The following is a 12,917-nucleotide window of genomic DNA, read 5'->3' as shown; positions in this document are numbered from 1 at the left end:
GTAAATTTCGTGGATGGTCCATTCATTATCAAAAAGTTACTTTTTTTTTCTTTTGTTACACAAATTATTTTACTATAAAGAAAGAAGAGCATGATTAGGAGGTGCCTTTTGGGTAACACAAAGTTGATTCAACTTTTACCTTAACAAAAAAAAAAAAGTAACTTTTGGATAATGAACGCAAAATTGAATGATCACCCCATGAAATTTACTCCACTTTTAAGAGCAAACTTGACCGCAAACTTGGTCCTTTTGTGCCAGTCTGGGATTTTAACCGTTAGTTGTATTTTATTAAGTTGTGGCACCCTTGCGTCGAATGGTTCAGCATGTAGCCATCCCATACAGCGATTTTTACAAAACAAAAGTATGAATCTGCAACTCTGTAAATTGGATATTTGGAAGTATAAACATCACAAAATAAAGTTGGCATGTCTCGCGCTCTCTTTGCAAAGGATATCACTCTTGTAGATTGGATTATGATTCTGGTTAATTATTATTAGAATAATTGCATACTTCCGACAGATATGCAGCTCAAAGTTTGGGGTTGTTTTCTTAATTCAAAATATGCAAGGTTGACACTTCAACTTTTATGAAAATGTTCAATAAGGTCTTCAACCTTCTATATTTTTATATGGACCATGGGGCGAGCCTCCATTTCATCCATCCTGATCCAATACGATGAGTAACATCCTCGTCAATCTCCATATTACCTTGAATAATGGCTCCAAGATACTTGGAACTATTTCTTTTGGGGATGACTTGAGTACCAATCTTCACTTTTACTCCTTTTTTCATGCAATCCACCACTAAACTTGCACTCCAAGTACTCAGTTTTTGACCTACTCAACTTGAAACCTTTAAACTCCAGCGTCTGTCTCCAAACTTCCAACATAGCGTTAACTCCGCCTCGCGTATCGTCAATTAGAGTACTATGTGTCGGGTCAGCACATCTAACGCTAAGGCAAACAAAAACGGGCTAAGAGCTGATCCTGGTGCAGCCCCATCTCCACTGGAAAATGATCCGAGTCTCCTCTCGCAGTCCTCACCCGAGTCTTTGCTCCCTTGTACATGTCCTTAATAACCCTAATGTACGCTATCGGGACACGCTAGCCTCCATACATCTCCATAGAACCTTCCTCGTGACTTTATTGCCTTCTGTCAATGAATACCATATGCAAGTCCTTCTTCCTCTCCTTATACCGCTCCACCAATCTCCTCACAGGCTTCTATAGTAGACCATACAACAACAACAACAACAAACCCAGTTTGATCCCAACAAGTGGGGTCTGGGGAGGGTAGTCTGTACGCAGACCTTACCCCTACCTAATGCAGGTAGAGAGGCTGTTTCCAATAGATCCTCGGCTCAGGAAGGGCAAGAAGAAGAAGAGGAAAGCAAGAAAGGAAGAAAGAAGGAAGAGAAAAGAAAAAGGGAGAGATAAAGGATAAGTAGTACCAAATAATAGCAACAGGGAATACAATACCTTGTTGATACCCAATTTTTCCCTATATATATTTCTTTATGCATATACTCTCAAAATAACACATGTGTGCATATTTATGCATGTCCAAATATCTTATATTCCTTTTTCTTAATTTTTAAAGATTTTAAAACCAATTTATTTCCCTATTTTATTCATAAAAAACCAATAATAATTACCAAAATTAGCATTTTTTGGTGATTCATTTATTGGATTCTCATATTTATGCTAAAATATAGCTGAGATAATTTTCTTGCATATTTTTACAAATTCATTTGGTATTTTTAAGCTAAATTGCATATAATTGCAATATTAGTCCCTTTTAAGATTTAATTGCGTTTATATTTATAAAATTAATCCCAGTCGTTGATCACTTAGATCAACGGCTCCCGTTCCTCCTTTCCTAATTAAACCCAAAAGAGACCCCCCCCCCCCAAACCCTCTCATTATTCACCATATGCAGCCTCTGAAATCCCTCTTCTCCCAAGTCCTCTCTACAACACCCTCAAACCCTAGCCTAATCCGCCCTAACCCATGGCCTTCCAAGGTCATCGGAGACCTGTGCCAGCCTCCCATGGCTCCTTTGTGTTTGTCCTTATGGTTTCAAGGCCAGACTATGAAGAACTCTGGTCCAGCCTTCGTTCGATTTTAGTTCATGGCCCTTCTCCGGTCATCTTTGGCTTTTCTCCGGCCAGCTATGGCCATTCGAGTCAGATTTTTGACTCTCCTNCTCTCTCTCTCTCTCTCTCTCTCTCTCTCTCTCTCTTGGCTCTGTTATTACTTGTGTTGCTGCCTTACCTAGTCGGCTGAAAGCCAAGGCTAGGCTGTGAAAAATTTGCTTACTTTCTTTCTGCATTTGCTTCTTTACTGGTATGTTCTGATTAATCTTCAGCATCAACAAAAACATGTTTATTTACTATTTCCTACACTCTTGCCTATTCCCTGCTTGTGTTTAATCGAGTTTCAATCCTAAGAATGTTATAATCTGTCCCCCTTTTCTTTTTTCTGAATTTTATGTTTTCCTTATGTATGAACTCTATCAACCACTTATGAATCCCAAACCCTACATCCCCTGTGCGTTTGGTATCTTTGGTTGGTTTGGGGCATGACAACATTGGACATTGCTGTGCATGACCCAAACCTGATTCCCTGGGATCATAACCTCTATATGCTGTGTGTTTTGGCTAGTTTATGGGCATGCCAGCTTCACTTATTGTTGTGCATGTCCAGACTTTGATCCTTCTCAGGGTCACATGCCATCTGCAATGTATTCCCACACCCCTGCCCCTTTGTGCACTTGCAAATACTGCATAATTTTGACTACTGTTTTTCAAACCACCCTTATCCCCTATTGCTCTTGATCCAGTTTTAAACAACTTTCTGCTCTTGCACTTCCACTCTACTCTTAGACTTAGGTTCTGCCCCTCTTGTGTGAGCCTTGCCTTGGGACCCATGAGCTCCCTCTGAACTGGGACACATAAGGGTTAGCCCCTCCACACTGCACTCATCTCTATCTGGTTCTATGAATCTGGGTGTAAGTACTGCTCGGGGTCCTTTGAGACTCTTAGGGAACTCTGACACACCCAGATCTGAGAAAGGCTTTGAAGCAAGTGGCTTTTGAGGCGTTTTGTTCCATAACTCAGAGAGGAAGTCAGAATCAGGCTTCCTATAGTTATACTTTCCTGTTTTTATGTATTTTCTTGATGTAATTCAACAACTGGTCTGTAATAATTTGTAACAAACATTTGGGGCTGGCTAGTGAGAAAGGGATGGGTAATTATGTATGCTCAAAGGGGTAGAAAACATGCCTAAAGGATTTGTGTTTTGAATGATTCAATTCTGCATTTAGAAAGCATGCCTATAGGACAGTTTTACATCCTGCGTGTTCAATTGTGCATTTTAGACACCATGCCTGTAGGGGTTCATTTAAAATTCTGCATGTTCCAACTTCATACTTAGATGACCTGCCCATAGGACTTTATTTTAAATGTTGCACGCTTGTTACCACTTAGACATCATGTTGTAGGATCTAAACGGCTATAAACGAGTATCATGTTTATAATGTTAAAATCAGTATAATGTATAGAAATCACGCCTATAGGAATTCCCAAGTAAAAAATCATGCCTGTTTCCATTTCACGTTCAACTAGATATCATGTCTATAGAAATCAAAATCAGCAACATTAGACATCATGTCTCTAGGAGTAAAGACCAGTAATAATGGATATCATCATCCGCAGAATCTGAAACTAGTCTAATTTAAAATTAGTCTATTCCGAACTAATTTTTTTAAACTTAATCTCCCTATTTAACACGTTTTAGCAAGCATGCCTATAGGATTTCAGACCGCTCATTTTCAAGTTTACTACTGCTTTGCCACATTCTGAATCAGTAATAGATACCATGCTCATAGGATTCTACCCCAAACACTTAGGCTAGCCTTAGGTAATAACAATAAAACTGAATTCGCTTCTATTAATTAATAATTGCTACAACTAGTAGGTAGGCCTAATTCGGACTTCTTATCTGAGTTATGAAATAAATTGGTCTGCTTCAACAACTTAAACTCCCCTTTTGCCTTAATATTTTCAGACCTTGCTTGTTGTTTGAGTCATGCTATTTGAATGCCTTGTTTGAGGAGGTATATATGAGCCATCATTGTTTATGTGCTTCCCCTACTATTGTGCCGTCCTATATGTTTTGTATATCGCCTTAGCTTTTTCTCCTTTGAAACATCAAAGTCAACCTAATATCCCTCCCATTTAGGATTAGTAGTCCGAAGTGCCTCCGGGACTGATAGGAATGGGACGGGTAATAGCATGCAATAGTGGTCGAGACCAATCTGCGCTTTAGTACCTTAACGGGGTCGGAAGGGTAGATATGGATATGATGACCGGTGCGCTAATACCACGTGTAGCCCCTCTTTTGAGGAGTGATTACCGGGTATTGCATTGTGTGATCCATATTATAAATAAACCTAGGGCCCCCTTCCCTTCTCTTTCTTTGTCTTAAATATTATGACTTCTTCTCAAAAATCAGCCCTTTAATAATTGCTCTTTCAAACTTTGTTTACTTTCAAACCTTTGTGTATCAAATCCCCTCTTATTTGACCATTATCTGTTTATATGTTAATTGAACCAAATTCACAAAGAACAATCTGGCCGAGAACCACACTAGTGGATCTTGAGGGGTGCCTAACACCTTCCCCTTAGGATAATTTCAAGCCCTTACCCTATCTCTAGTTTTCAAGCAAAACTTAGAAATAAACCTTGAAGGTGTCCTAATGCACTATAAATCATTAGGTGGCGACTCTTCAGAAAGTGCAAAACCCAATTCCCAAAAGGAATGAGTTATCTTATACCCCAAAATGTCATTAACCCGATTCTCCCGACGCGAGGAGGGGAAAAAGGGGGCGCGACAAAATGGCGACTCTGCTGGGGATAATTAGGCTTTTACCATTTCAGATTGTTCTTGAGAATTTGTCCCTTCCCTTTATATGCAATTACCTGTTTAAATTCCTTTAAGCATTTAATTTCTTTTACAAAGCAAAACTGACTTATCTTCTTCTTTTCTTTTCTTTATTGCTACTTTACTGTTATAAACTGTTGTATTTTCTACTTTCTCAAACATGCAAATACGTGACAACATGCTTTTTAATTATTGCATTATCATGCTCAACATCATATTCCACTCGTGCCAAACAAATACTATGGCAACGCTTATAATGAGTGGTTGCGCTCTTCCTATATTATTACCCCCTAAATTCGGAAAGGCATATTTGCGGTAAAACCAGTCGATCAACGGTGTAGTCAACGGTTCCGTGCCTTCCGCCTTGAGTTGTCCGCTCNCCTGTACTTCTCCTCTTTTAAGACACGAACTACTGGAGTTCAGAACACACACTTCACTCTAAAAACTCTCTCTCTCTTGGCTCTGTTATTACTTGTGTTGTTGCCTTACCTAGTCGGCTGAAAGCCAAGGCTAGGCTGTGGAAAATTTGCTTACTTTCTTTCTACATTTGCTTCTTTACTGGTATGTTCTGATTAATCTTCAGCATCAACAAAAACATGTTTATTTACTATTTCCTGCACTCTTGCCTGTTCCCTGCTTGTGTTTAATCGAGTTTCTTTCCTAAGCATGTTATAATCTGTCTCCCTTTTCTTTTTTTTGAATTTTATGTTTCCCTTATGTATGAACTCTACCAATCACTTATGAATCCCAAACCCCACATCCCCTGTGTGTTTTGTATCTTTGGTTGGTTTGGGGCATGACAGCATTGGACATTGTTGTGCATGACCCAAACCTGATTCCCTGGGATCATAACCTTTATATGCTGTGTGTTTGGCTGGTTTATGGGCATGCCAGCTTCACTTATTGCTGTGCATGTCCAGACTTTGTTCCTTCTCAGGCTCACATGCTATCTGCAATGTATTCCCACACCCCTGCCCCTTTGTGCACTTGTTGATACTGCATAATTTTAACTACTGTTTTTCAAACCACCCTTATCCCCTACTGCTCTTAATCCAGTTTTAAACAACTTTCTGTTCTTGCACTTCCACTCTACTCTTAGACTTAGGTTCTACCTCTCTTGTGTGAGCCTTGTCTTGGGACCCATGAGCTCCCTCTGAACTGGGACACATAAGGGTTGGCCCCTCCACACTGCACTCATCTCTATCTGGTTCTATGAATCTGAGTGTAAGCACTGCCCGGGGTCCTTTGAGACCCTTAGGGAACTCTGACACACCCAGATCTGAGAAAGGCTTTGAAACAAGTGGCTTTTGAGGCGTTTTGTTCCATAACTCAGAGAGGAAGTCAGAATCAGGCTTCCTATAGTTGTACTTTCCTATTTTTATGTATTTTCTTGATGTAATTCAACAACTGGTCTGTAATAATTTGTAACAAACATTTGGGGCTGGCTAGTGAAAAAAGGAAGGGTAATTATGCATGCTCAAAGGGGTAGAAAATATGCCTATAGGATTTGTGTTTTGAATGATTCAATTCTGCATTTAGAAAGCATGCTTATAGGACTATTTTACATCCTGCGTGTTCAATTCTGCATTTTAGACACCATGCCTGTAGGGGTTCATTTAAAATTCTGCATGTTCAACTTCACACTTAGATAACCTGCCCATAGGACTTTATTTTAAATTCTGCACGCTTGTTACCACTTAGACATCATGTTCTAGGATCTAAACGGCTATAAACGAGTATCATGTTTATAATGTTAAAATCAGTATAATGTATAGAAATCATGCCTATAGGAATTGCCAAGTAAAAATCCTGCCTGTTTCCATTTCACGTTCAACTAGATATCATGTCTATAGGAATCAAAATCAGCAACATTAGACATCATGTCTCTAGGAGTAAAGACCAGTAATAATGGATATCATCATCTACAGAATCTGAAACTAGTCTAATTTAAAATCAGTCTATTCCGAACCAGTTTTTTTTATAGCTTAATCTCCCTATTTAATACGTTTTAGCAAGCATGCCTATAGGATTTCAGACCGCTCATTTTCAAGTTTGTTACTGCTTTGCCACATTCTGAATCAGTAATAGATACCATGCTCATAGGATTCTACCCCAAACACTTAGGCAAGCCTTAGGTAATAACAATAAAACTGAATTCGCTTATGTTCATTAATAATTGCTACAACCAGCAGGCAGGCCTGATTCGGACTTCTTATCTGAGTTATGAAATAAATTGGTCTGCTTCAACAACTTAAACTCCGCTTTTGCCTTAATATTTTCAGACCCTGCTTGTTGTTTGAGTCATGCTATTTGATTGCTTTGCTTGAGGAGGTATATATGAGCCGTCATTGTTTATGTGCTTCCCCTGCTATTGTGCTGTCCTATATGTTTTGTATGTCGCCTTAGCTTTTTCACCTTTGAAACCTCAAAGTCAGCCTAATATCCCTCCCTTTTAGAATTAGTAGTCCTAAGTGCCTCCGATACTGATAGGAATAGGACGGGTGATAGCATGCAATAGTGGTCGAGACCAATTCGCGCTTTAGAACCTTAACGGGGTGGGAAGGGTAGATATGGATATGATGACCGGTGCGCTAATACCACGTGTAGCCCCTCTTTTGAGGAGTGATTACCGGGTATTGCATTGATGTGATCCATATTATAAATAAACCTAGGACCCCCATCCCTTCTCTTTCTTTGTCTTTAAAGTATTATGACTTCTTTTCAAAAATCAGCCCTTTAATAATTGCTCTTTCAAACTTTGTTTACTTTCAAACCTTTGTGTATTAAATCCCCTCTTATTTGAGCCTTATCTGTATATATGTTAATTGAACCAAATTCACAAAGAACTATCTGGCCGGGAACCACACTAGTAGATCTTGAGGGGTGCCTAACACCTTCCCCTTAGGATAATTTCAAGCCCTTACCCCTATCTCTGATTTTCAAGCAAAACTTAGAAATAAACCTTGAAGGTGTCCTAATGCACCATAAATCATTAGGTGGCGACTCTTCAGAAAATGCAAAACCCAATTCCCAAAAGGAATGAGTTGTCTTATACCCAAAATGTCATTAACCCGATTCTCCCGACGCGAGAAGGGAAAAAAGGGGGCGCGACATACCTGAGGCAAGCAAAACAACATAACGTAATAAAAATCTAAGAATATGAAGGGACATGCATGCTACTAAGACTATAAACTACCTACTAACCTACTATAAACTACCTACTAACCTTCTACCTTAATCCTCGACCTCCACACCCTCCTATCAAGGGTCATGTCCTCAGTGAGCTGAAGCAGCGCCATGTCCTGTCTAATCACCTCTCCCCAGTACTTCTTAGGCCTACCTCGACCTCTTCTCAAACTCTCCATGGCCAACCTCTCACACCTCCTGACAGGAGCATCAATGCTTCTTCTCTTAACATGTCCGAACCATCTCAGCCTCGACTCCCGCATCTTGTCCTCCACGGAGGCTATTCCCACTTTGTCCCGGATAGCTTCATTCTTAATCCTATCTCTCCTGGTACACCCACACATCCATCTCAACATCATCATCTCTGCTACTTTCATCTTCTGCACGTGGGAGTTCTTGACTGGCCAACACTCAGCCCCATATAGTATAGCCGGTCGAACCACCACTCGATAAAACTTACCCTTAAGTCTTGGCAGCACATTCCTATCACAAAAAACAAGCGAGCCTCCACTTCATCCATCCTTCTCCAATGTGATGTGCGACATCTTCGTCAATCTCCCCGTTACCCTGGATAAATTCGACTGGTTCTCAAAAATAGTAACACTACGTCGCATCCTCCTCTCCACCACCCTCTCCCAAACTTTCATAGTGTGACTCAACAGCTTGATACCCCTATAGTTGTTACAGTCATGTATATCACCTTTGTTTTTATACAACGGGACCATCAAACTCCACCGCCAATCTTCAGGCATCTTCTTCGTCCTGAAAATGACATTAAACAAACCAGTAAGCCACTCGAAGCCAGCCCGATCCACTTCCTCCTAAAATTCCACTGGGATCTCGTCAGGCCAGTTGCCTTATCCCTGCTCATCTTCTGCATTGCCCCTTCAACCTATACGCCCACAATACCCAAAATCCCTCTAACTCTCTGAGTTTTACAACTCATCTAGCACGATGTCCTTGTCCCCTGCTTCGTTCAAGAGTCTATGGAAGCACTCATGCCATTTACTCCTAATACACACATCTTCCACCAGAACCTTACCATCCTCGTCTTTGATACACCGCACTTAGTCCAGGTCCCGAGCCTTTCTCTCCCTACTCTTGGCTAACTTGTACAGCTTCCTGTCGCCTCCTTTGCCCCCAAGATCTTCATACAATCACTTAGAAGCTGCAGTCTTTGCCGCCGTGACTGCCAATTTTGTCCTCTTTTCCTCCTCATTCGTACTCCCCACTAGCTTCAGATATGCCGCTTTCTTAGCTTCTACTTTTCTTTGGACCCCCTCATTCCACCACCAATCCCCTTTTTGACCTCGTGAATAACCGCTCGTTACCCCTAACACCTCTCTAGCAACTTCTCTAATGCAGTTCGTTGTCGTGGTCCACGTACAACTCGCGTCCCCACTACTCTTCCAGGCCCCCATGGCCAACAGCTTCTCACCCAACTCCTGAGCATTTGCCTTAGTCAAGGCTCCCCACTTAATCTTAGGCTAGCCGTACACCGCTCTCTTCTTTGTTCTTTCCCCAATTTTCTTCCTTCGTTTTTCTCTGCTTTTTATCCTTTCTTTTTTCTAGGGAATTCATTAATGAATTTCAATTGTTTTAATATATATAATTTAACTTAGCAATTTTCTTTCATGTTGCACAATTGGTGTTCGAATTAAAATTATCAATCAATAAATTTTGAAGGTGTTTGACTCTCCACCATTGACAACCATTAAAAAATTTTGAAACTTTGAATTCGAATTTAGGTTTTCAAAAAATATTATTTGTTTGGATTGGGTGTTGTTACAAACGATTGGGAAACTCAATTTTGAGGTTGTTTGGTGAAGATTAGAGTTGATTTTTGTTGGATTTCAGATTGAAACTCGAAGAAATTGTATACATACAAATTGTATTAAAATTGTATATAAATTATATTTAAGTTGTAGTTTCATATTTTTTTATTTGAATATTGTATGAAAACTGAAAATTAGTTGTACTACTGTATGAATCGTTGTATGAAATTTATATTTAAGTTATAAATACTATCTTTTTACATATAAGTTGTTGATATGTATCAAAATTATATTAAGAGAGGAGTTTTAATTGGAGTTTCAGAGAGGAAGAAGAACACACCACATACAAAATATATACGAAATACGTACAAAAGATATACTGTATAAAATTTGTATAAAAAATTATATATAAGTTGTATGATGTTGTATTTATATTTAACTGGTAAGAATGTTGTATGAAAGTTGTAGATAAGTTGTATATCGTATAATTAGTTGTATGAAATTTATTTTTAGTTTGTATGTTGTTGTAGATGTATCGAATTTGTAGTAAATTTATTTTTAATCTGTATGTTGTTGTACCATGCATTATCTTTTCTTATTCGACAGTGGCGGCTCAACCCTAAAGCCACTAAAGCAGTGGCTTTAGGCCCCCGAAAAATTAAGGCCCCAAATTTACTCAAGTTATATATAGTCTAAATAATTATGTATTTATTATTAGTGATAAATAAATTAGTTTTAATCATTTGTTGTCAATTTTTAAAGTTTATACGAATAACTGTAGATTATTATGCATTTACTTTCTATTTTTTATTATTCTTTTTGTAATTACCTCACGCATGGTGGATGAGCTCAACTTCTTAATTTGTCTAACTCACTTCAACTTGATTCAATTTTGTTTATAACTATGATTTTGTAGAATCTCCTTCCATTTTTTAAGTGCTTTTTAGACAATTTTTCAATCTTAAGCTAATGAAATTATCAAAGGATTAGATATAAAAAAGCATTTCTCTTAACCTCAAATGTCTTTTGAGGCCTCTTTTTAAATTTTCGCTTTAGGCCACACGTAAAGTTGAGCCGCCTCTGTTATCGATTTGTTAAAGAAAAAAAGTAGAGAATGAATTCCAAATCGACTCATATGCACTGATTCATATTTGTTTGAACTGAAAAATCAATGATTCAATTTTGCAGATTGCTTTGCAGCCCTATAGCATCTAAACAATGACTATAAAAGGGTGGAAAGTTAATGAACTCAAACTCTCAACGTTCTTACACGTTGATTTTCACTTTAGTACTACTCCAAATAGAAAGTACAAGTACAATCGCCTTCGTGGTTTCTAAGATTTTTGTCAATTTTGTAGAGACCTTAGCGGAGATACACTAGTGAAAACTTAGCGGGTGCCTCGTGAGGGCAAAAAGCCAAAAGATGATTGTTGCTCGTTTGATCTCTACCTTGATTGGAGATTGTTGTTTTATTCAATCTTCACACTCACTTCATCGATTCTTCCGTTGCAACCCAGGTTCTTTCCTTTGTTTCCCTTTTGCGTGAATCACGCTTTAAAAAAAGAAAATCACAGTTGGAAGGAGACTATTTAAAGGAATTGTATATGAATTGTAAAGAAACTATGGTTATAACGGGTAAATTACAAATCTAAGACAATTTTGGTAAACAAGTTTGAAATATTGTATAGGAACGAAAAAATCTCATTTATAAGTGGACCATAAAATTAATCTTTTTCCCCTAACTTATTTCTAACAAATACTATAATTAAAAAAAAAAAAAAAAGGAGAAAAGATTGATCCGAATGATATCGGGGGATTTGAACCCGACGTGAATCGAACACGCAACCTTCTGATCTGGAGTCAGACGCGCTACCATTGCGCCACGGATCCTCGGGTGTTTAGATTCTCTATTAGATACTATATGTTCTAACTATTCATATTTGCTTTATCTTCTTTGTTTGAATCATTTTTTTTCTTCATAAAACTAACTCCCATTAAAACGAGAAATTTTCTGACATATGATGTGGATGAAACACCTCAATGAAATTTCTGGTGACTGATAATTTTGAATTTTACAAAATATAAAGAGACAGCACCCCAATGAAATTTCTGGAATTTGATAATTCGTCACATTAAGAATTGTCTTTTATCTTTTCTTTTTTGGGGTGGCAGCTTTTTGGGATCTTTGCTTCGACACTATTTTATTGTCTATTTGTTCTTTGTTTGCAAGTCTCAGAAATCCGCTGCACTTTTTTCAAATTACGAATGCCATATTTTTTACATGAACAGTCACATCATTTCATTCTTATGACCAATGACACTATTTTTTTTTTTTTTTTGACCAATGACACTATTTTATACTACTATTTAACTCTATACTTTATCACGAGTGTATACTTAAATCTATAAGCAAAAATCAACCATTTTTATACTCTCTAATTTTCTTTATAAAGAGGAAGAGTATAAGAAAAAGAATCAACTGTATTGATATAACTTAGCATGTATATCTAGAAAGAGTGGCACGGTTAAACTTAAAACACTAAAGGGTCGTTTGGTTAGGAAACAATATTAATTATCTCGGGATTAGTTATTTCGGGATTAATTATCCCACCTTCTCATGATGAAAGAACACTACAATCTTAAAATAACTAATCTCAAAATTAGTTATACCACTATTTTATCCAAACCAAATGTGGGATAAACTCATCTCAAATTTTATCTCAGAATTAATTATCCCTTATCCCTCGTATCAAAGCAGCCCCCAACACGTTAGAAGTATATATTTTCGCCAGGAATTTTGGCACTTTAACATATAAAATACATTGTGCTTGTCAAGTACGTATAACTGACCGTTGAAGCACAACAATATAACTAACTTGGTATTTTGTCAGAAAAGCATCTGGGATAGATTGTCTCAAACCATTTTGTTTTCATTACACTTACTGTAGCATTTTAGATTTTGTTTTCTACCCATAATGACTATTAAAACCCAAACCCTCCCCCCCAACCCTAT

The 12,917-nt window shown here is 38.0% G+C and overlaps 1 non-coding gene across 1 annotated transcript; it reads right to left on the bottom strand.

Annotated features, from left to right (window-relative positions):
* Nucleotides 1-11,722: 11,722 nt before the first annotated feature.
* Nucleotides 11,723-11,794, bottom strand: TRNAW-CCA. Its single transcript has one exon. It is a non-coding gene; the product is annotated as a tRNA-Trp (tRNA).
* Between the last annotated feature and the right edge of the window lie 1,123 nt (nucleotides 11,795-12,917).

This window comes from Nicotiana attenuata, unplaced genomic scaffold (genome assembly GCF_001879085.1).
Source record: "Nicotiana attenuata strain UT unplaced genomic scaffold, NIATTr2, whole genome shotgun sequence".
Taxonomy (NCBI): Eukaryota; Viridiplantae; Streptophyta; class Magnoliopsida; order Solanales; family Solanaceae; genus Nicotiana; species Nicotiana attenuata.
This window is presented reverse-complemented; position numbering and strand designations above follow the sequence as displayed.